We start from the raw sequence: 21544 nt of genomic DNA on the forward strand, positions 1-21544 counted from the left end.
TGGGGGAAAGGGGGGACCTATGTAGTACTTTCAACAATAAAAATGTATTTAAAAAAATAATTTGGAAAAGAAGAAAAATCACACTCATCATCCTATCGACAATTATTTTCCAAAACACTTTACTTTGAAAGGCGCATAGACAGACAAATCTTTATAAATACCCCATGGCTACAATTCTGTGTCCACGTGACCCAGGTGAAAAGAGCAGGGTCACACGGGAAGATCATGTCTTTCTCTTTTGTTTGGTGGAGGGGTAAAGAGCAGACGAGTGAGCCAATTTGATGCACTTCTCCTGGTCCAGGGATGGGACCACCTGAGCTCACATTACCCAGCTTTGAGAGCAGTTTCTCCAGGTGGGGTGGACAGATCCCCACATGCACCCACCTGGGGTACCTGCAAAGCGTAGTCCAGACTGAGGGGTGCTTTTTAGTTTGGGGGCATTTTTTTTTTTTTTTTTACGTTTTACGTTTTACGTTTTAATATGGAGAAATTAAAGCATCTGCAAAAGTACAGGGAACAGTATGAGGAACCCCATGTACAGACCAATTAGCTTCAATAATTGTTCAATTTTATATCCTCTATATGCTTCTACCTGTCTCAGATTATTTTAAGGCAAACCCCATACAGCGTATTATTTCTTTCAAAATATTTTAGTATGTATCTCTAAAAGATAAGGATTAATTCACTTATGTTTGTGCTTAGACACACACAACTCAGGGGTTAGGGCTAACCCCTCTGTTCTTCCCCTCCCCCTACCCTGCAATTGACAATTGGCATATAATTTTAGACTCCCCCAGAATTATTGACCTGAAGCCTTACCAATAACACAAACAGTTGATTAACACATATTTTGTATTATATGTATCATACATTATAATCTTACACTAAAATAAGCTAGAGAAAAGAAAATGTTTTATCTAACTGCTATGCTGTACACCTGAAACTAATACAAAATAATATTGAATGTAAAAGAAAATAAATATACCTTTCATTATGTAAAAAAAAAAAAAGAAAGAAAATGTTATTTCCTCTCTCTAAAACCAATAAATAATTTTTGTTGTTGCTAATCCTCACCTGAGGATATTTTCCCATTGATTTTGAGGGAGAGTGGGAGAGAGGGAAAGATAGAGAGAAACACCGATATGAGAGAAACGTATCGATTGGTTGCCTCCTGCATGAGACCTGACCAGAGATATGTGCCCTTGACTGGAATCGAACCCAAGTCCCTTTGATCTCCAGGCCAACACTCTATCCACTGAGCCAAACCAACTAGGGCTAAAATCAATAAATAATTTTTTAAAAAGAAAAAGAAAATCAGCCCTGGCCTCTTTGGCTCAGTGGTTAGAGTGTCAGCCCACGGACTGAAGGGTCAAGTGTTCGATTCCAGTCAAGGACAGGTACCTTGGTTGCAGGTTCCCCAGCCCCAATAGGGGTGCATGCAGGAGGCAACCAATCAATGTGCCTCTCTCACATTGATGTTTCTCTCTCTCTCTCTCTCTCTCTCTCTCTCTCTCTCTCTCTCTCTCTCTCTCTCCCCCTCCTATCTCCCTTCCACTCTTTCTAGAAATCAATGGAAAAAAAATATCCTCAGGAAAAAATCATAAGGAAGGGAAAATACATTTACAGTACTGTACACATTTACTGAAAAAAGTCTATGTATAAATGGACCCATGTAGTGCAAGCCCATGTTGCTCAAGGGACAACTCTATATATAATACCAGCGTCACACCTAAAATTCTACAATAAGTCCTTAATATCAAATATCCCGTTGGTGTTCAAATTTCCCAGCTTATCTGAGATTTGCCTTTTCAATAATCCCCTGAAGTGATCCTTATGTGTGAACAAATTAGAACCATTGCTTTGGAAACACAGGGTGAGAAATCAAACTTGAGCCCAGAAGCAGCAGGGAAGAGCAGGGTGCAGGCATTTTGGGAACCATTAGCTCAGATGCAGGATTTTGAACCTAGGGCAGTGGAGACCGGGACCTCTGAGGGAGCAGGCGGCCTGTAATCACACCTTGCAGGAAAAGTCCTTCTTGGGTTTCTTAAGAAACAGATCTTGCCCTGACTGGACAGTTCAGTTGGTTAGAGCAGGGGTCCTCAAACTTTTTAAACAGGGGGCCAGTTCACTGTCCCTCAGACTGTTGGAGGGCCGGACTATAGTTTAAAAAAAACTATGAACAAATTCTTATGCACACTGCACATATCTTATTTTGAAGTAAAAAAACAAAACTGGAACAAATACAATATTTGTATTTGCATGTGGCCCGCGGGCCGTAGTTTGAGGACCCCTGGGTTAGAGCATCGTCCCCTTATGCCAAGATTGCGGTTCCATCCCCAGCCAGGGCACATACAAAAATCAACCAATAAATGCACCAACCAATGAATGCATAACAAGTAGAACAACAAATCGGTGTTCATATCCCTCTCTCTCTCAAAGGAAAAAAATCAATTAAAAAAAAAAAGAAGCAGAGCTTGTTGGCACCCACCCAGCCCCGCCGAGCAGATCCACTCAAGAGTTCACACTCACCTGGGCAAAGTTCCAGAGACTGAACTCGGGATTGCAGAGCCCGGCAGGGAGATTAGAACTGGAAACTGCAGAGGAAACACAATGGCAGATGAGCCCTGGAGGCAGGAGCCCCTGCCCCCACTAGTGCCGCCGGCTTCTTGACCCTGCCCCTGCCCACCTCTCTTGCCGCTCTTCCCCCAGCTGGGGTTTGCTGTGTCTTCCTTCAGCCTGGGCGCATTAGTTCTCCAATGTCCCGTGCCCAGGAGTCACTGAGGAACATACAGAGAAAAAGTACATCTTGACAGTCAAGAGCAGAGTCCAGAGCCAAACTGCTGTTTACTACAGGTGATCTTGGCGAAGCTACTTAACCACCAAGCCTCAGAGTCCTTACCGCAAAATATAAAGATCTTAGATATTTGTTTAGAGGGTGGAAGCATAAAGGAGAGCTTATTTCTTTTTAAATCAATGGTCTTTTTATTAAATATATTTTTATTGATTTCAGAGAGAGGGAGAGAGAGATAGAAACATCAATGATGAGAATCATCCATTAACTGCCTCCTGCACGCCCCCTACTGGGGATCGAGCCCACAAATTGTGCATGTGCCCTGACCAGGAATCGAACCCAGGGCCTCCTGGTTCATGGGTCGACGCTCACCCAGTGAGCTACACGGCTGGGCAGGAGAGGTTAAAGTTTGCTTTTTTCTCTCCAAAAGCCCCAAGGTAAAGGTGCAAACGGCCAGCACACTCCAGGGACCCTGGCAGGACTATAAATGAGCACATCTCTCTGAAAGGCAATTTGCATTTCCACTGGAAAAAGTTCATCCTAAAAAAATAAAAACATGTTAAGAATGTAAACCAAAATTTAACTCCAATAATGTCTACTGTAGCACTGTTTGCAGTGTGTAACTGTAAACAACCTGAATTCTTTCATCTGTTCAAAATGTGCTGAGAGCCTGTGCCACTGTCTGGGCTCCGAGGACAAGGCAGTAAAGAGAGGCAAGGCCTCCCTCCCCTCATGAAGCTCATGTCTCCCTATTCTGACACACCTTACACCACCTCTCTGCCCCTCACAGGCCCAGCCACATTGGAAGGAGACAACAGTAAGCAAGGAATCGCTTAGCCAGATGCTGCAGGTCACAAAAAATGCCATGGTAGAAAGATAGGCTTTAGAGAAATGGAAGCTACTTTAGCTAAGTGGTCAGGGAAGGCCTCTCTCAGAGGTAGCATTTGAACTGAGGCTCAGAGGAGTACAATGAGCCTGTCTTGTGAAAAAGAAGCTGTGGGAAGGGTATTCCAGGCAGCAGGAACAGCAAAGCAAAAGCAGGGGAGTGACGTCCTCGATGTAGCTCATATATCTATGGGGCATCTCCTGTATGCTGGACTTCAGAATACCTTTAAGGACTTTAGATGTATTAGCCCATTTAATCTCCTCAACAACTGTACTCATACAACTGTACTCAATACCATTGGTGATATTCTCAATCCCATGTTACACATGAGGAAACAGAGGCGCAAAAAGGCTAGGGACTTGCCCAAGGTCACACAGTCACCTACAACAGTGCCCCTGACACCAGAGTCCTTGCTTACAACCACTGCAGGATACTGTCTCATGGAATGAGAAGCAACCTGCTCCAGACACAGAGAGGAATCCAATGCGGCTGGGGCATGTGAGGGGCAGGGAGGTGGTGTAAGGTGTGCCAGAATAGGCGGGGCCAAGCCATGTGGGGGTCCCAATGAGCCAGTAAGAAACTTGGATTTTATTCTAATAGCACTGGGGAACCCTTGTTAAATTTGAGGCAGGGGAGTGACATTGCTTGATTCACTTTTTAAAATTATTTTGGCCCTGGCAGGTTTGGCTCAGTAGATAGAGTGTCAGTCCCTGGACTGAAGGGTCCCATGTTCAGTCTGGTCAAGGGCACGTACCAGTTGCAGCTTGATCCCCAGTCCTGGTCGGGGTGCGTGCAGGAGGCAACCAATCAATGTGTTTCTCTCACATAGATGTTTCTCTCTGTCTCTCCCCCTCCTTTCCACTCTCTCTAAAAATCCATGGAAAAATATCTTCAGGTGAGGATTAATTAAAAATTTATTTTGACTTCTGCTTCTGGAAAGATGGAGTACAAATCCTTTTTCTTCCCAAGAAGAAACACTAAAAACTCTAAACATTTTATGTAGAACATTTATTAAATCTAAAAGGTGGAGAGAAGACTGAACTTCCAAGGACCTCAGGGTCAAGAAACATCTCTGGGTTTGTCTCATTTTTTGTTTTTGTTGTTGTTGTCTCATATATTTATCAATGTGATTTTTAAAATGTGTTGTATAAGGAAATGTGACAACATTGGGAAGATCTGCATAACTCAATGAACTAATATTTTCCAAATGACCTATGCATGATGGGCAAGTGATTCATTAAAAGAGCACATGACCAGCCAAAGGATTTAAATGAAAAGGTCACTGATTTGGTTTCAGATTCCACATCACAACTATGTTTTTAAAAATTACTACTTGTTAAGTTCTGGTGTGGTATAAAAGAAAAATATATACAACCATCTGAAAAAGCTAATAAAACATTTTCCCCTTGTTAAAACTACATACCTACGTGAGGCCAGATTTTCTTCTTATACTCAACAAAAATACCATATAGCAACAGATGGAAAGCAGAAGTAGGTATGCAAAGACAATCAGCAGGAAATCCAAGTCAGACATTAAAGAAATCTGCAGAATAAAATAATGCCGCTCTTCTTACTAAATTGTTGTTTGTTTTAGGAAATAAAGTTATTTTCATAAAAATATGTATTTATAGCAATATATAATTGGCTTAGTAATATTTTAAATGAGCTAATATATAAATATTTTTAAATTTTCTGACTTTTAATTTCTAGTGTGGTAAATACTGGTAGATAAACTCCACATAAACCAAAGTTTTTTGGGAGTTAGGTGTCTCATTAATTTTTAAGAGTATAAAGGGGTCCCTAGACCAAAACATTGGCACAGCACTGGCTGGGGAGAGCAGAGAGGAGTGTATTAGCTTGCTAGGGCTGCCTTAACAAAGTACCACAAACTGGGTAGTTTAAACAACAGAATTTATGGTCTAATGATTCTGGAGGCTGAAAGTCTGAGATCAAGGTGTGGGCAGGGTTGGTTCTTCCTGGGGACTGTGAGGGGAATCTATTCCAGGCCTCTCCCTGAGCTGCTGCTGGCCGGCTGGCCATCTTTGGGTTTCCTTGGCTTGTAGAAGTAGCACCTGATCTCTGCCTTCAGGTTCACACGTGTGTGTCTGTGTCCTAATCTCCCCTTTTTATAAGGACACCACTCATACTGGATTAGGGATCCAGCCTACTCCAGTCTGCATGTGACCTCACTTTCACTACTTACCACTGAAAAAACCCGATTTCCAAATAAGATCTATTTTCTGAGGTCCTGGGATTAGGACAAAATGTGAATGTAGGGGGAGGGGAGATACACAGGTCAGTGCATAACAAGGGGAGGCAATAAAGTGGGGTCTGAGCATGGGAAGGCGCAATGGTTTTGAGGCAGGACAGAGGGGTGAACAGGAAACGGAGGGGAGGGTAACAGAAAAAGGAGAATTCAAGAGAAGACAGTGTCTCAAGAATCGTGGCGCGGTCACGTGAGAGGAGGACCTAGAAGCGTCTGGAGGGGACTGGTGACTCCAAGGACTGACTTCAGAGGAATGAAAGGGGCAGAATTCCAAGCAAGGGCTGGAACTGGGATGTCAGTGGCTGGTGGAGAGGAGAGAGGGAAGGAGGGAGCAGGGCAGCAGCCGGTGAGAAAACGAAGCATCACAGGAGGGTTTTATTTATTTTTCCAAAGGAAGAGACAGTGCACAGCACATCTAGAAAATGATGGCCATTTCCTTCCTGTGATGGCCATTGAAGACAATCACTTTGAACAATACAAAGATATGTTTTCAATTCCTCTGGAAGTTTCCTGAGAATTTTATATGCAATATTTTATAGCAATGACTTACCTAAAGCGAGATAGTACACTCACATTTCTCTAATTATTGTGTCCCTGACTTTTTTTTTAAAGCAAGTAATTCTCCTATTAAATATATATATATATATTTTCTCAAAAATCCACAACTCACTACTTCGTAGGGAATAACACAAATCTGGCATTAGGTCTTGAGACAAACTACCTGCTTAAAGCAGAATCAATCCCTAATATTATCCAAGAGAACACTGTTTTTGACATTTAGTGTTTAACACCACTGTTCCCATTCTTTAGACAAGTCTGGGGCACAGTGCCAGTGGCAGCCACCACATAGGTCCGTGCACGTTTCCAGGGAGGCACTTTTGTGGCTCAAGGACTTACTATAATATGGCTCCTGTGGACTGAAGAGGTAAGCACTCCACTTACACCCCTTCAAACTGGGCATTCCTGTTAACAAAAGGCTTCCTTTGTCCTCCTAGCCCTGTACCTGGGATTAAGACAATACTGTGCATAACAGGTCCAGCTGTACAAGATCAATTTACAGGAGATCAGCATAACTTAAAAAATTAAAGGGGCTAAGTGGAGAGCAAGCCAAAATGCCTGCAGGGAATGTAATCCAAAAGTAATAATCTAATAGCAGAAGTAACAACCAGATATTCTAAAAAGAGAGTCTAATTTTTCTGAACTGAATTCCAGCCAGATCTCCTTCATTCAAATAACTGATTTTACTATGCACTTACCCAGCCACTCCCCACCATTGGCCAGGCACTGAGCCCCCCATTCATGACCCTTCCCCATGTGTGCCAATAGAGAAAGTGCTGGGGGCAGAAAGAGAATGGTTTGAGGTTGCTAAAAATGAGGCGGAATTATCTAATCAACTTCACACACACACACACACACACACACACACACACACACACACGAGATGCAATTCGTCAGCAGTAACATCCAAGAGTTCACATTATCAGCACACTGAGGTCAATATCACCATGCTGGAACCAGCATCATCCCCTGCCGTGTCCATCCCCACTCCCTCCTGGCCTTCTCCAGTGAGGACTGTCAGTGCATTCTGGTGCCATTGGATATCAGCTTGGTACTCACTGTGGCTCTACAACTTCCTGTCCTCTAGATGGTGCGCTGAGAGAAAGACTTCCCGTGGCTCTTCCTGACAGCGCATCCTCCTCTAGTCTCCATCCGTCCCACCGTCTCCTGCCCAGCACATGGCCACCTCATTCCTTAGGACAAGACCCTCCAAGACGGAGCCCTGCAGCTTCCCTCTTCCCCACGTCCACATATGGTGGTCTTGTCTCTGTTTCTCTTCTCTCCAGAGCAGAGACACTTATGTCCCTTTCATTCCTGTCATCATTGGCCAAGTCACAGACTGACTGGGAGCGAGATTGAGGAAAATAAAATTTCCCTGTGAAGACAACAGTTTGTCTTCCGTTTTTCACTTGGCAGCATTTCCCAGTTCATTGCCTTTTCCATAATAACTAGAGGCCCAGTGCATGAAATTCGTGCACTGGCGGGGGTCTCCTCAGCCCAGTCTGCACCCTCTCCAATCTGGGACCCCTTGGGGGATGTCTGACTGCCGGTTTAGGCCTGATCCCTGATCCCTATACCAGCAGTCGGACATCCCTCTCACAATCCTGGACTGTGGGCTCCTAATTGCTCACCTGCCTGCCTGGTCACCCCTAACTGTCTCCTGCTGGCCTGATCGCCCCTCACTGTCTCTGCATGCCAGCCTGGTCGCTCCTAACTGCTGCCCCCCCCCCCCCCCGCCGGCCTGGTCACCTCTTATTGCCCCCACTGCTGGCCTGGTTGCCCCCAACTGCACTTCCCCTGCCAGCTGGTCGCCCCTCATGGCCCCCCCCGCCCCCCCATCCCCCCGCCCCCCCATCCCCGCTGGCCTGGTCACCCCACGCAGCCTGCTGTTCAGTTGTTTGGTTGTCCCTCACTAACCCCCCTGCCAACCTGGTCACCCCACACAGCCTGCTTATTCAGTCGTTTGGTCGTCCCTCACTAACCTCCCTACTGGCCTGGTCATAGGCAGCCATCTTGTGAGGGTGTGAGGGTTAATTTGCATATTGCCTCTTTATTATATAGGATATTTATTCCAGACTCTACTAGGGAATTTCTTTTTAGCATGATTTCTGCTCCTACTTTCTATATATAAGGAAACACTTTATTTGTATGTATCTCTTCTTTCTCATTTTAACATAATGTACTGAGCACAGAGGCATAGAATTCTACCATTCAAAGAAAACTTTGAGATCATCTAATCCAACCCCTTTATTTTTAATTTTATTGATTGATTTTAGAGTGAGAGAGGAAGAGAGAGAGAGAAACATCGATTTGTTGTTCCAGTTCTTTATGCACTCACTGGTTGCTTCTTGTATGTGCCCTGACCAGGCATCAAACCCACATTCTTGGTATATCGGACGATGCTCTAACAAACTGAGCTACCCGGCCAGGGCCCAATCCCTTTCCTGTAGAGATGCAGAAACAACCTCAGGGAGGTGAAGGGATTTGTCTTTGGTCATACAGCCAATTAGTTCAGAGCTGGAAACAGAACATAGGGTTCCTGGCTCTGAGGGTCTTTCCATGGTTTCTCAGAGGACTTCACATCCCTTTCTGTGGGAGTCCTGAGGACCCCACACAAAGGTCTTCCCCGAAGAATTGAAGGTGGACTTCTGTGTCTGTGTCAGCTTGTGCAATGGCTCCTGGGAGCTTGGCCTCCAGTGTCACCTTGATCTCCTCAGCTTCACTCACCTCCATGAACCTCCACCTTTGGGTGGTCTGGGTCTCTAAAGCCAGTCCCGTGCCATCATGCTGTCCCACCACCACGCCACAACCCACCCATACTGCGCCTGGTGCTGGAGGCGCTGCAGGCGGGGGAGCAGGCCGGGGCACCTCGGTGATGGCCATCAAGGAAATACCCGACGGTGGACGCCATCCGGCTCAACTACCTGCCGAAGCGGGCCCTGGACACGGGCATGCAGCACGGCCTCCTCATCAGGGGCATCAACTCCAGGGCCAGGAGGCAACTGGCAGCTTCAAATTAGTTCCCAAGCAAAACAAACAAAAAATCCAGCCCAGGAAGACAGCCACCGGGTCGGCCCCTGGAGACCTGGTAAGGCCAAGGTAGAGGCCCCCAAGAAAGATGGCCAGACCAAGGGCCAAGAGGCAAGAGGGGGCAAGGCCAGGAAGGCCCCCCACCAGCCAGACAAGGCCACAGAGGCCCCTCCTGGTGCCAGCGGGCCCCATGGGAAGTCAAAGGTTAAAGGCAAGAAGGACAGCCCAGCAGATGCCAAGGCCCACAGGAAAACCAAAGCTGGGACTCGGAGCTCAAAACCCACAGTCACCAAGGGTGAAAATGGTGTGACCTCCCCAGCCAAAAAGAAGACAGGAAACAAGGTCCTTAAAGAGGCCACTGCCCAGGGGGCCAGGAAAGGGTCAAAAGCCAAAGCTGCTGCTGCTCCTAAGGACAGTTGAGTCCAAGATGGTACCTGGACCACTGACCAGGAAGACAGAGGTCCCCAGGGGCCCAACAAGGCCTGGCATGTCCACCAAGGCCTCATCAGCCAGAGAGACCAGTATGAAGGCAGAAGCCAAGAGCTAGAGGCGGGGTGGAGAGACACTAAGACTCAGAGTTTTTATTCCCCCAAAAAACATCACTTTATTTATTTTACTATAACCTATTTATCAATAAAGAATTTTTCCCTCTCAAAAAAAAGAGAATTGAAGGCAGCATCTCCCTAGATTTTTTTCCCTTGTATCCCTCTCCCAGAGAGCCCCTGCCATATCTCTCAGTTGGCATCATCACCAAGGTTATGTGACTTCCTCCAAGGTCACACAGGAAGTGACAACAGAAAACTAGAATCCAGAACTCCTGACGTGGGGTGAGTGTGTTGACCCCAAGGGGCTATGGGCAGCCTGGACATGAGAGATGAGGGAAGGAGAGACAGAGGGTGAAGGGAAGTTAAAGAAGTCGCCAGAAAGGCACAGTGAGAAAGAAGCTGGGTGTTGGGAAGAGAGGACCAACAGTCTCTCACTTGGCTCTCTGGTCCTTTTTAGTTTCATGTGGACAAAACTGGAAAAATAATTGGCTGAGTGTTGACCACAAACATGCAGCTCATTTCCCCAAAACCTTAGCTTAAAATTACTTTTTTGAGAATACACATCTCTGTTTATCAAACAAAAAATAAATCTGACCACAAGCCCTGTTGTGCCAACAGAAATATTTTGCACAAATAGTAGGACTGGACATTGAAAGGAGCCAGAAATTGCCAATCACCGAGTCATGGAGCTGAACAGCCCCTCTTCTCCCGTTGTTTATTAACTTCACCTTAAAATGCCCTTACCTGTTTGATGCTAGTAACTAACTTCTATAACAGCTAGAGTTACCCCACAGTGGACCTGGCTGCCTTAAGGAAGTAAGACTTGAGGTATTTTAGCAGAATCCAAGGAACAACCTTGAGAGGCAGGAGAGGTCAAATGCAGCCACACCAAACTCTTTAACATATGACCTTCTGTGCAGAAGAGCATTCTTACTAGCGTAAGGATTGGGGCAGACGGCCTCTAGGTCACATTCCAACACTGAGATGCTATGTGTTTTTTCTGTCTCATATTTCTAGTCTTCTCTGTGTCTTGAACATTCCTGGGTGTGTCTGTACATTCTACTGTACACCTTGGACACCCCAAGGGCAAAGGTTGTCAATAGAAGTTCTCCGCACGATGTACAACTTATACTTAATTAAGATTTCTTTTTAATGGAAAAGAAGATTCCCTGACATTGAATTTTTTCTCCAATCAGACAGATTCTGTAAGATGTAATTCATCTGCTTTGTTGTGGTTGTATTGCTTCCCTATGAAATATTCTTTTTAAAAATGTAATAACTTCATTTTTTTCCTGATTATAAGAGTAATATAGATTCATTATGGATCATTTGAAAGGCGTAAAGAAGAAAATGAAAATCATCCCCAGATTGTATATTCTAGATATGACCACTACTAACATTGGGTAGGATGCTTTTCAAACTTGTTTCTTTGTATATGTGTGTGTATCACAAAACTGGGTACATATTGAGTACATAGTTTTATATCCGGCTATTTCTGTTTGTATTATGTGGCAAATGTTTTTCTAAATAATTAAATGTTATTCTAAAACACTATTTTATTACTATCTTTTATTCCATTATAAAACTTCCATTTTTATAAATACTGTAATGTTGAAATAGAGAATCTTGGATACACATTTCTGTACTCATCTCTGATTATTTCCTAGAGGAAATTTTAAAAAATATTTTAATTGATTTTTTTAGAGAGAGTGGAAGGGAGAGGGGGAGAGAGAAACATTGATGAGAGAGTGAAACATTGATCAGCTGCCTCCTATACACACCTACTTGGGATCAAGCCCATAACCCAGGCATATGCCCTGACCAAGAATCAAACTGGTAACCTTTCAGTGCCCAGGACTATGCCCAACCAACTGTGCCACACCAGCCAGGACAGGGAAAAAAAATTTTTAAAGGGCTACACTGTATAAGGGAAGGCGACCAAAATAAACTCACCTTTACAAAGTCTACAACTTACCTATACATCATCTCAATTCCTAAGACTGGACTGACATGATGGAAGATTGTTGTTACCCTCAAGCACTTGATTAAAACAACTAAAACAATATCATGTCTGGAGGAAGATAATATCATCCTAGGTCTCAATTTACTTCTATATACAATTGTGTGTAATTATAATTATGCACACAATAAAAAAAAAAGCCCAGTACACAAGGAAACACAATGACATGAATGAAAACCAGCAGAAATGGTAGTCAATAGAAAGAGACACATGGGGATGGACAAATACAGACATTATGAGACACAGATTTTAAAATAATTATGTTCACTCTGTTCATGAAGTCATCCAATCCCCAAACACCAAGCCAACGCTGGGCCTTCTTATCTCAAACAAGGTTGACTGTCACCCCGGCCAATCAGGTATTTGTCTTCCTTATTCTTTATCCTGCAACAGCTTCTTTCTGTTACTTTTTACCGTTCTTCAAAAGGGGACTGTCGACCTCATAAAGTGTTAAAGTTTGTTCATATCACCTAAATTGTCTTCTTTAATCATTTTTCTTAGGCACAGATGTCAAGAGATTTAATAAAAGATCGGGCAGAAGAAAGTATATAGAATAAAGCACATTAAAACAAAAAGATGGATAATAAGGAAGAGGGCAGGGAATCAGAAGATACAGTGGAAAAGTCTTAACTTTTGTGTAATTGGAGTCTCAGGAGAGAAAAGAATGGGGCAGGAGTAGTAGTTGATGGTTGAGCTCTTTTCAAAACTGATGGAAGACATTAAACTCCACATTCAATTGCCTACAAACCCCAAGGAAGACAAATCAAAAGAAATCCATACCTGAGCACATCAGAATAAAAGTGCTGAAAACTAAAGACAAAACAAAACTCTTAGAAACAACCAGCCCTACCGGTTTGGCTCAGTGGATAGAGCGTCAGCCTGCGGACTCAAGGTTCCCAGGTTCGATTCTGGTCAAGGGCATGTACCTTGGTTGTGGGCACATCCCCAGTAGGGGTTGTGCAAGAGGCAGCTGATTGATGTTTCTCTCTCATCGATGTTTCTAACTCTCTATCCCTCTCCCTTCCTCTCTGCAAAAATAAATAAAATATATATTTTTTAAAAAAGAATGAAGAGTAATACCCTTTGTAATACTTTAAGCAATAAAAAAAAAAAGAATGAAGAATAAAAACATGCCTAGATAAAACTTGAAAGCATTCATCATTTACTGAGGGAATACTAAAAAGGAGAAATAAATTATTGCAAAAGTTATTGGAAAAATATACATGCAGAAAAGAAATCAAGAACAATAAATTGGTATATATGTGGATAAATTTAAACAGTCACTGTATAAAATAATAATGACTTATTGAGTTAAAAAGTATGTTGTTTAAATATATGACTATAATAGTATAAAAATCAGGGTGCATAAGTAGACTTAAAGTTCCAAACCCTTCACGTTATCTGTGAAGACAGTAAGAGCATCAGTTATTAGCCTTGGATACGATAAGAATGCATGCTGAGATCCCTAAGAAAAACAAAAGGAATAAAAAGCTCAATCCAAAAGCAATGAGAAAAAATAAAAGGAACAACAGAGACATTGGGAAACCAGAGAGCACTTGGTTAGATGGAGATTCAAACCTAAATCTATCAGTAAATATATTCCATATAAAAAGATTCAGTGGCCAAATCAAAGACAAAGATAGTCAGACTGAGTTTTTTAAAAATATCCTCCACTATATTTTTATAAGGTACACATCTAAAACATAATAAGGATTTAGAAAAGTTAAAAGAAATTATGGGACAAGACATAGCATGCAAAACTAAGCAAAAGAAAGGTCGTATAGCTACAGTAATAATATCAAGCAAAGCAAGTTTTGTGTAAAAAAGCATTAATAGAGATAAAGAGGGTGAAAAGAGTTCCTGGATCCAATTCCAACGTGTGTGTGGGTGGAGGCAAAGCTTTCTCTCACCAACAATTACCGGATGCCAGGAGGGTGTCTGAGACTTCAGCTCAATTCTGACACTATCTTCCTGAAGATAGAATCAGATTCCACAGGTAAAGGGCTCAGTCCCACAGGACTGCCCTCCACTTCAGATGCCAGTAACAAGACAAGTTATCTGTGTTTCTGACCAACTGGCTACAAATTAGAGGTTCCAACCACCCCCTCCAACTCAGGATGCCAATCACAAGTTCAGGTTGTTACCTCTACTTCTAACCAGCTGGCTATAAATCAGACACTCCCACAACCCCTTCCTTGGTTTTGCTTAATCTGCTAGAAAGATTCATAGAAGTCAGGAAAACCCAGTTACTCACTAGATTACCAATTTATTATAAAAGGAAATAACTCAGGAACAGCCAGGTGCCAGTGATGCATAGGGCAAGGTATGGGGAGGGGCCACACAGGTGCCATGCCTTCTCCAGGCTTGCTGCTCTCCCACCACCTTCCTGTGCTCACCAACTCAGAAGCTCTCCAAATCCCACCCATCCTTTTAGGTTTTTATGGAGACTTCATTACATAGGCATGATTGATTAAATTATTGGCCATTGGTGATTGATTCCATCTCCAGCCCCACTCCTCTTTTCTCCTCTCCCCAGAGGTCAGGGGATGGGACTGAAAGTTCCAATGATGTGGTTGGTTTCCCTGGCAACCAGTCCCCATCCTTAGGTGCAGTCTAAAAGTCACCTCATTAACATAACAAAAGACACCTTTGTCAGCTCTCAACACTTTGGAAATTCTAAGGGTTTTAGGAGCTCTGTGCCAGAAACAGTGCAAAGACCAAATTCATAGTTCTTATCTGTATATATAAAAGCCCAGTGACTGGAACGGCAGAAGGACCAGAACCAGAACGACCGGTGGCTATGATGCACACTGCAACAGCCAACCACCCTGATCCACTCCTGCCCCCGATCAGCCCCCAACACCCAGATCGGGGGTGGGGCCGGCCGGCCGGTCAACCGCTGTAGCCCCTCCCCCCACCGGTCCGGACCAATGGACCCCCATCGGGGCCAGCTGGCCAGACCCTACTCATGCACAAATTCATGCACGGGGCCTCTAGTTGTTAATAGGTCAACAGCACAATGACTTTTAAAAGAAGGTATGCCCTAGCCAGCTTGGCTCAGTGGATAAAGCGTCAGCCTGCAGACTGAAGTGTCCCAGGTTTGATTCCAGCTAAGGGCACATGCCTGGGTTGCGGGTTCAGTCCCCAGGGGGGGGCGTGCAGGAGGCAGCCGATCAATGATTCTCTCATCATTGATGTTTCTATCTCTCTCTCCTTCTCCCTTCCTCTCTGAAACCAATAAAGAAATATATTTTAAAAAGAAAGAAAGGAAGGAAGGAAGGAAGGAAGGAAGGAAGGAAGGAAGGAAGGAAGGAAGGAAGGAAGGAAGGAAGGAAGAAAAGAAGGTTCAATGCACCAGGAAGGCTTTGAATCTTCTATATTTTCCTGTTTGTTTGTTTTTAAATTTGGTCCACTTATTCTATTGACTACCAACTAGAAAACCTCCATATATTTGGAAATTAAGAAATACACCTCTGAGAAGATGGGAGGGAATGAGATCCAGGGCCCAAGTAGAAGATGGGCTTAGCCATGAGGAAGTCCCATTCTTCTTGTTAACCCACCTCAATCCAGGCAGTGGTCCCAGCGCCCCCTAGTGCAATGTGGGTTAAGTGCAAGCTGAATGAATAACTCTGGGACCTATTCAGAAATGGTTCCAAACGGTGGGCTCCAAGCCTTGTTCACTTCATTACCTTCATCAACCCTATGGCATGATCCCCAAGTTGGACTCTATGTAGCTTTCCATTTGTCTTACAGGGGTGCTCCTCATCCTCTCCAAATTATAGACCCATAACCGAGTGGCAGCAAGTGAGGTTAACCTCCGCCACCAACTAACTCTGGCTCAGGTGAGGTCTAGATGTTTCAGTCCCGCAGTAACTAGAGACTGACATTGTTTTGTGAAATAAAAGCCGTGTGCAGGAAGAGCCATGGACCCCCATCTCTGCGTGAAAGTGAGGAAATAGCAGGCGCAGTGTGGTTAGGGCCATGATTCCCCTCAGAGTGGCTTCACTGGAAATGCAAGCTCCAAGTTCAAGGCCAGTGGTCTCTTCCCAAAGATGGAGAGGCAGGAGAAGGGCCTACCAGAATCCCAAGGGAGGTTTCCTCCACATAAAGCATTCTTCCCATAGACAGAGGCCATTCCAGGTTGCTGGCTTTCCATCTTTTAGCTCAGGAAACACACGGCCCCTCCTCTTCTTTTTCACATGAAATCATAGCAGGCAAAAACAGATAAAACTGGAACCAGTGAAGGCCCTGGAGCCCCATGCTCTTGGCTAACCCAACCACCACCATGGAGCCTCGCCACAGACATTTTAGCCTGAACTTTTTAAAAGTATGTGTAACCAAACACCTATCTCAACCATTAAAAAAAAAAAAAAGTCTTGAGAAAGTTCCTGCAGAATGTCTGGCTCAGGGCAAGGCAACTTCCTGGTACACCTTCCAAAGCAAACCTGATATAAAATGTATCCAGAGTTCCTGGGTGGGGTAACCCGCTGCGTGGCGCTATTAACTATAGACCGATATTTTTAAATCCTATATAATAAAAGCCTAATATGCTAAGTGTCCAGTCATCTGGTCATCCGTTCAACCAATCAAAGCATAATATGCTAATGATATGCAAAGGCTGCTCAACTGCTCGCTATGACGTGCACTGACCACCAGGGGGCAGAAGCTCTAACCAGTAGGTTAGCTTGCTGCTGGGGTCTGGCCAATCAGGACTGAGCAAGATGGGCCAGACACACCCTGGAGCCCTCCCATGGTCCCTCCCCAGCTGGCCAACCTCCCGCGTCCCTCCCCGGCCCCAGTCGTGCACTGGTGGGGTCCTTTGGCCTGGCCTGTGCCCTCTTGCAATCTGGGATCCCTTGGGGGATGTCGGAGAGCTGGTTTCAGCCCAATCACGCAAGCCAGGCTAAGGGACCCCACTGGTTCATGAATTCTTGTACCGGGACTCTAGTAGTGAATAATGGTGACACTTGTAAAATAGTTACCATGCAGCCCTTCCTTTGGGAATTCAAGTCCATCCTGTTGTAGAATAATAAAATCCTTTGGTCTGTAAAGAAAATGCTTAGCTTTTTAAAAATCCTCACTCAAGGGTATGTTTTTATTGATTTTAGAGGGAGAGTGAGAGAGAAAGAAAGGAGAGAAAAGACAGACTATTATCTTTGCCCTCTACATGCACCATATCCAGAATTTTTCCCACTGGTAGGATTTAACATGATGCTGTCAACTTTGATAGGTGAACACTATCCAAACCATCATCGTAACAACCCTGGGCAGGACCATTTTAAATCTTTTTTTAAAAAATATGTTTTTATTGATTTCAGAGAGGAAGGGTGAGGGAGAGAGAGATAGAAACATCAATGATGAGAGAATAATTGATCGGCTGCCTGCTGCATGCCCCACACGGGGGATTGAGCCCACAACCTGGACATGTGCCCTGACCTGTAATTGAACCGTGACCTCCTGGTTCATAGGTCGATACTCAACCACTGAGCCACGCCGGCCGGGCCTTTTTAAATCTTTGTGTGTCCCAGGCTCTTATCACTTCAGAGGGACACTCTCTGCTCACATCAAACATATTCAAAGGCACCCAACAGCCTACATGAAACTCTTTCTGATTAAATGACTTGCATAGCTTTGATTGCACAGTTTTGTTCATATCTTGGATCTGAGAACATTTTTTCAAGGCTCAAACATTTTTGACTCTGGAAAATCTTAGAGACCCCACACACTGCTGTGATCTCCAGCGCCTACTGGATAAATCACCCCAGTCTACAAAGCTTCCTGCGAGGGTTCCTGGGAGGAAAATGTCAAGAAGCATGGTCATCCTGTTAAGTAATGCCATCTCTGTGGGGACCCAGGGGGAACTTCCCCTCTGATTCCGGTATCAAGGGCACTGTGCTTCTCCTGTTGTTTTTGTCTTGTGAGCCCATGAATCACAGACGTGACCGTGTGACCCTCTTCCCACTGGCCACCAGAAAGCTCAGAGAACAAGCCTGCCATTTTGTGCCCTAAACGTGCTCATGGATCCTCCTCATAGCTCCTATCCTAACTTTCTCCGTGCCTCATTTCCTCTCATTTATTTTAAATGTATTTCACCGCGCTTCATTAATGATACGTATGCTTCCTTAAACCCTTTTTGGACCAAGACAGGATATAAACAACTCAACACATAAATAGCATTATTTCCCCCCTAAAAGTGCCTGTCTTGCATATTTTCTATTTGTGATGACCCTTCTACTAAAGTGGGCGTGAACATTGACTGCGCACTTACCATCGGCTAGCACCACGGGAAGCACTTGACATGGATAACAACTCCTGAGATGGGTGCCTCTTCCTACTGAGACAGGATGGGAAGAAGCTAGGGAAACTCCTTGGCAAGTGGAAAGGGAACACTGAGATAGATAGCTGAGCAAACCGGCCGAGCAACTTCCAGCCAGGGCAGACAGTCCCGGACGCCTAGCAACAGGCGAAACTATTGCGGGACCTTCCTCCCCTGGCAAATCGTTGGGCATGCAGTTTAGACCCCTGACCTTCCCTCCCTGGAGATAACGTCTAGGCCTCAGCTGTATTTCAGCTCCAGGCCCAGAAAAGCAGCAAAGCCAGACAGGAGACACCAGGACCATCGGCAATGACTAATGACCCCCTGACCTGGCATTGCCCAATCAGTAGAGACCATGACCCTGAAAGGACACACCTGGAAGAGCTGATGAAGATTCCATTGAGATCCTCCCTTAAGCCCTCCCCTAAACTCCCAGCCTTTAGACACCCTCAAACCGAAGGTCCCAGCGCTTTTTCCCTCCCTGGAGCACACCCTCACCTTTCCCTCCCCCTCTGCTTCCCCCACAGGCGTGCATCTCCTAAACTCTAACGGACCCCATGAGACTTGCCACCAGGGAGCAATGGGCAGCTGCAGCTTGTCCCAGGCTAACCCCCTGAACTTGTCCCCAACGCCCCTTTTCTCTGACTCTCCAGTGGGCTGACAGCAGCCCCTCCTTGGCTCGCTTCTTCCCCATCTTTTTAGAGTCAAAGCAGCCCCGCCTGGTCTCTCTCCTGTTGCTGCTTCTATCCTAAGCCCTTCCTTGTTTCACTGGCCCCAGTTTTAACAAACGTGCTCTCAAAATCACCGGCACTCCTATTGTGAAACCTGTCCTGCACGAAGTCAAGAACCCACACACTACCAGCTGGCCTTAGGCAGACCCGCTCTGGGCCCGTTCTCCTTTCCCGTAACACTATTACTTTTCAGATCAAGAACCCAGGGCTTGGATGTGTGATGTCACTTCCCAGGGCCACTCAGACAGAGGCAGGGCTGGAATTCCACCCCGGGCGGGCCTCACGGCCACTGCTTCACCCCAGATGGAAACCTTGCTTTCATCCTGACAGCCTTATCCTGGATTCCCTTCTGTTGATTTAGCCTCCAAAGTGCCTCTTGATTCTGTTCCCCTCTCCTCTATCCTCAGCCCAGCCTTTTATTTCAGGGCCCTTTTTTTGTTGTTAATCCTCACCCAAGGATATTTTTCCCATTGACATTTAGAGAGAATGGGAGGAAGTGAGGGAGGGAGAGAGAGCGAAACATTGATGCGAGAGAGACACATCTATCAGTTGCTCCATGTGCCCCAACTGGGGCTGGGGATGAAACCTGCAACCCAGGTACATGTTCTTGACTGGGAATTGAGCCCGAGAACCTTCAGTGCCCAGGCTGACACTCTAACCACTGAGCAACACCGGCCAGGGCCGGGCCCTTTATGATCTGCTGGGATTTTTGCAATAGCTTCTTAGAAGATCTCTCTGAATCCAGGCCTGGCCTCTGTGAATCTATTATCTGTGCCTCTGAAATACAAAGGTGACCACAAGATCCTGATAGGGTGTCCCAGGTGTAAGGCAGAGTCCAGTTTCCTTTGTCTACCATGCAGGACCATTACAGTCTGTCCCCGGTCTAACCAGACGCACCATGGCGAGGGAACCCCATGCTCCCAGGACAGTCATTACTTCCCAACAAGGGTCGCATGTGCATTCCTCGGCGGCCGGGTACATGGTCCCCTCCTCCTGGCCTGGCAAACTACACATCTCTCCCATTTCAAGTCAAAACCTCATCTCCATTGTGAAATATCCTCTTAGTCTCCTGGTCTCCAACCCTCCTCCATGAATCCCCATCTGCAGAGACTGCCTCACCATTTATTATGTGTCCTTGTTTATTTGTCCATGGCCCTGACCGGGCCCTGGGCTCCTGGAGGACGGAGACTGTGTTGCCTTACCCACTTTGGAACCTCCTTCCCCCATCCCTAGGGCCCAGACACAGCAGCTACTCGAAAATTGTTGAATGTTCAACCAAGCAGTAGGTCTAAACTGGATTTCTGTGCACGGCCAGAAAATTAGCCTCCCTACAGCACTTCTGACCCCAACCCCTAAAGCCGAAAATATAGAGCTACCACTAATCTGCAGCTTTAGGCAAATTTTTAAAAAGCGCCTCATCTAGAATACCCAGCCCAAATGTCACTTCCCTGTGCCTCGCGGGCATTTAGGGCCTTGCTGTTCCCTAGCCCCCTGCCTGGGGAAGGCACCCATATTTGAGTCTTACCGTATTACATCTCAGTTCTTTCTTCACCGCTTGGTCTCACTGCAGTGAAAGTAGGGATCCTGTCTTAGCCACCTTTGAGTCTCAGATGCCCAGGATGATGCTTTTCAAAGCCACGGTGGGTTTTCAGAGCATGTTCAGACTGAAGCCAGAGCTCCAATCCAGTTACTCCACAGTTCAGATCTTCACAGAGCCTCCCATCTGCCTCATGATTGTTTCAAACTCCCAGCCAGGCGCGCCAGGGGCTCAGCCTCACAGCTCTCCAGTCACACCCACCCACCTCCACACACACACACACACACACACACACACACACACACACACACACTTCCTCCTCCTCAGGTCACCTACACTCATCTGTGCTGTGGGCAGAGTGGGCTTCTGAGCATCTCTTACCTCTGGGTCTTTGCTCACCTGTCCCTCTGCCTACAATGCCCTCTTTGCTTGTCGAAATTCTATGCATCCTTCAGGGCCAACTCAAATGCCATCTTCTGCACGAAGCATCCCACCCGAGATGTGGCCTCATGTTGCTGAGGTCCAAAGTACTTTGTCCTTCCCGGGTCATTCCCGAAGCAGTGCTCTGTGTTTGAATGATGTGTGGATACTTAAAGCATGATGGGGGTTGTTATTCCCAGACTTTAGTTCAGTGCACACAGTAAGAGCTCAGTAAATACCGGGCGAAACAGAATAGGGAATCCAGCACTACGCCTGCACATGGACGAGGCAGCAAACTCATGCTCTGGGACCCAGCAGGACACAGACCGCATAAATCGCCCCTCCCTTCTTGCCCCAGCCAACAGAGCTTGGCTTCCCTTCTAGAGAGGTAAGAGAAAGGTGTGACAGCTGAACTTCCTTTGCTCCACCCTCTTTCTTTCCCCA

General features: G+C 45.5%; 1 protein-coding gene and 1 pseudogene across 8 annotated transcripts in view; one reads left to right on the forward strand and one right to left on the reverse strand.

The window, feature by feature from the left end:
* ATP6V0A4 (ATPase H+ transporting V0 subunit a4) overlaps positions 1 to 21544 on the reverse strand; it is a 64131-nt gene that overhangs the window by 42428 nt on the left and 159 nt on the right. The window contains exons 2-4 of one of the 8 annotated variants that reach the window (XM_059711911.1): positions 21062 to 21245; positions 2687 to 2777; positions 2530 to 2594 (exon numbers count right to left, since the gene is read on the reverse strand). The gene's annotated coding sequence lies outside the window, so the exon portion shown is untranslated. Of the gene's footprint in view, positions 1 to 2529; positions 2595 to 2686; positions 2778 to 20668; positions 20980 to 21061; positions 21460 to 21544 lie in introns of those variants that run through there. The other 7 variants (XM_059711909.1, XM_059711912.1, XM_059711908.1 and 4 more) reach the window with 7 other exon arrangements.
* On the forward strand, positions 9173 to 10109 carry LOC132211434 (histone H1.8-like; annotated as a pseudogene).

This window comes from Myotis daubentonii, chromosome 10 (assembly GCF_963259705.1).
Source record: "Myotis daubentonii chromosome 10, mMyoDau2.1, whole genome shotgun sequence".
Taxonomy (NCBI): domain Eukaryota; kingdom Metazoa; phylum Chordata; class Mammalia; order Chiroptera; family Vespertilionidae; genus Myotis; species Myotis daubentonii.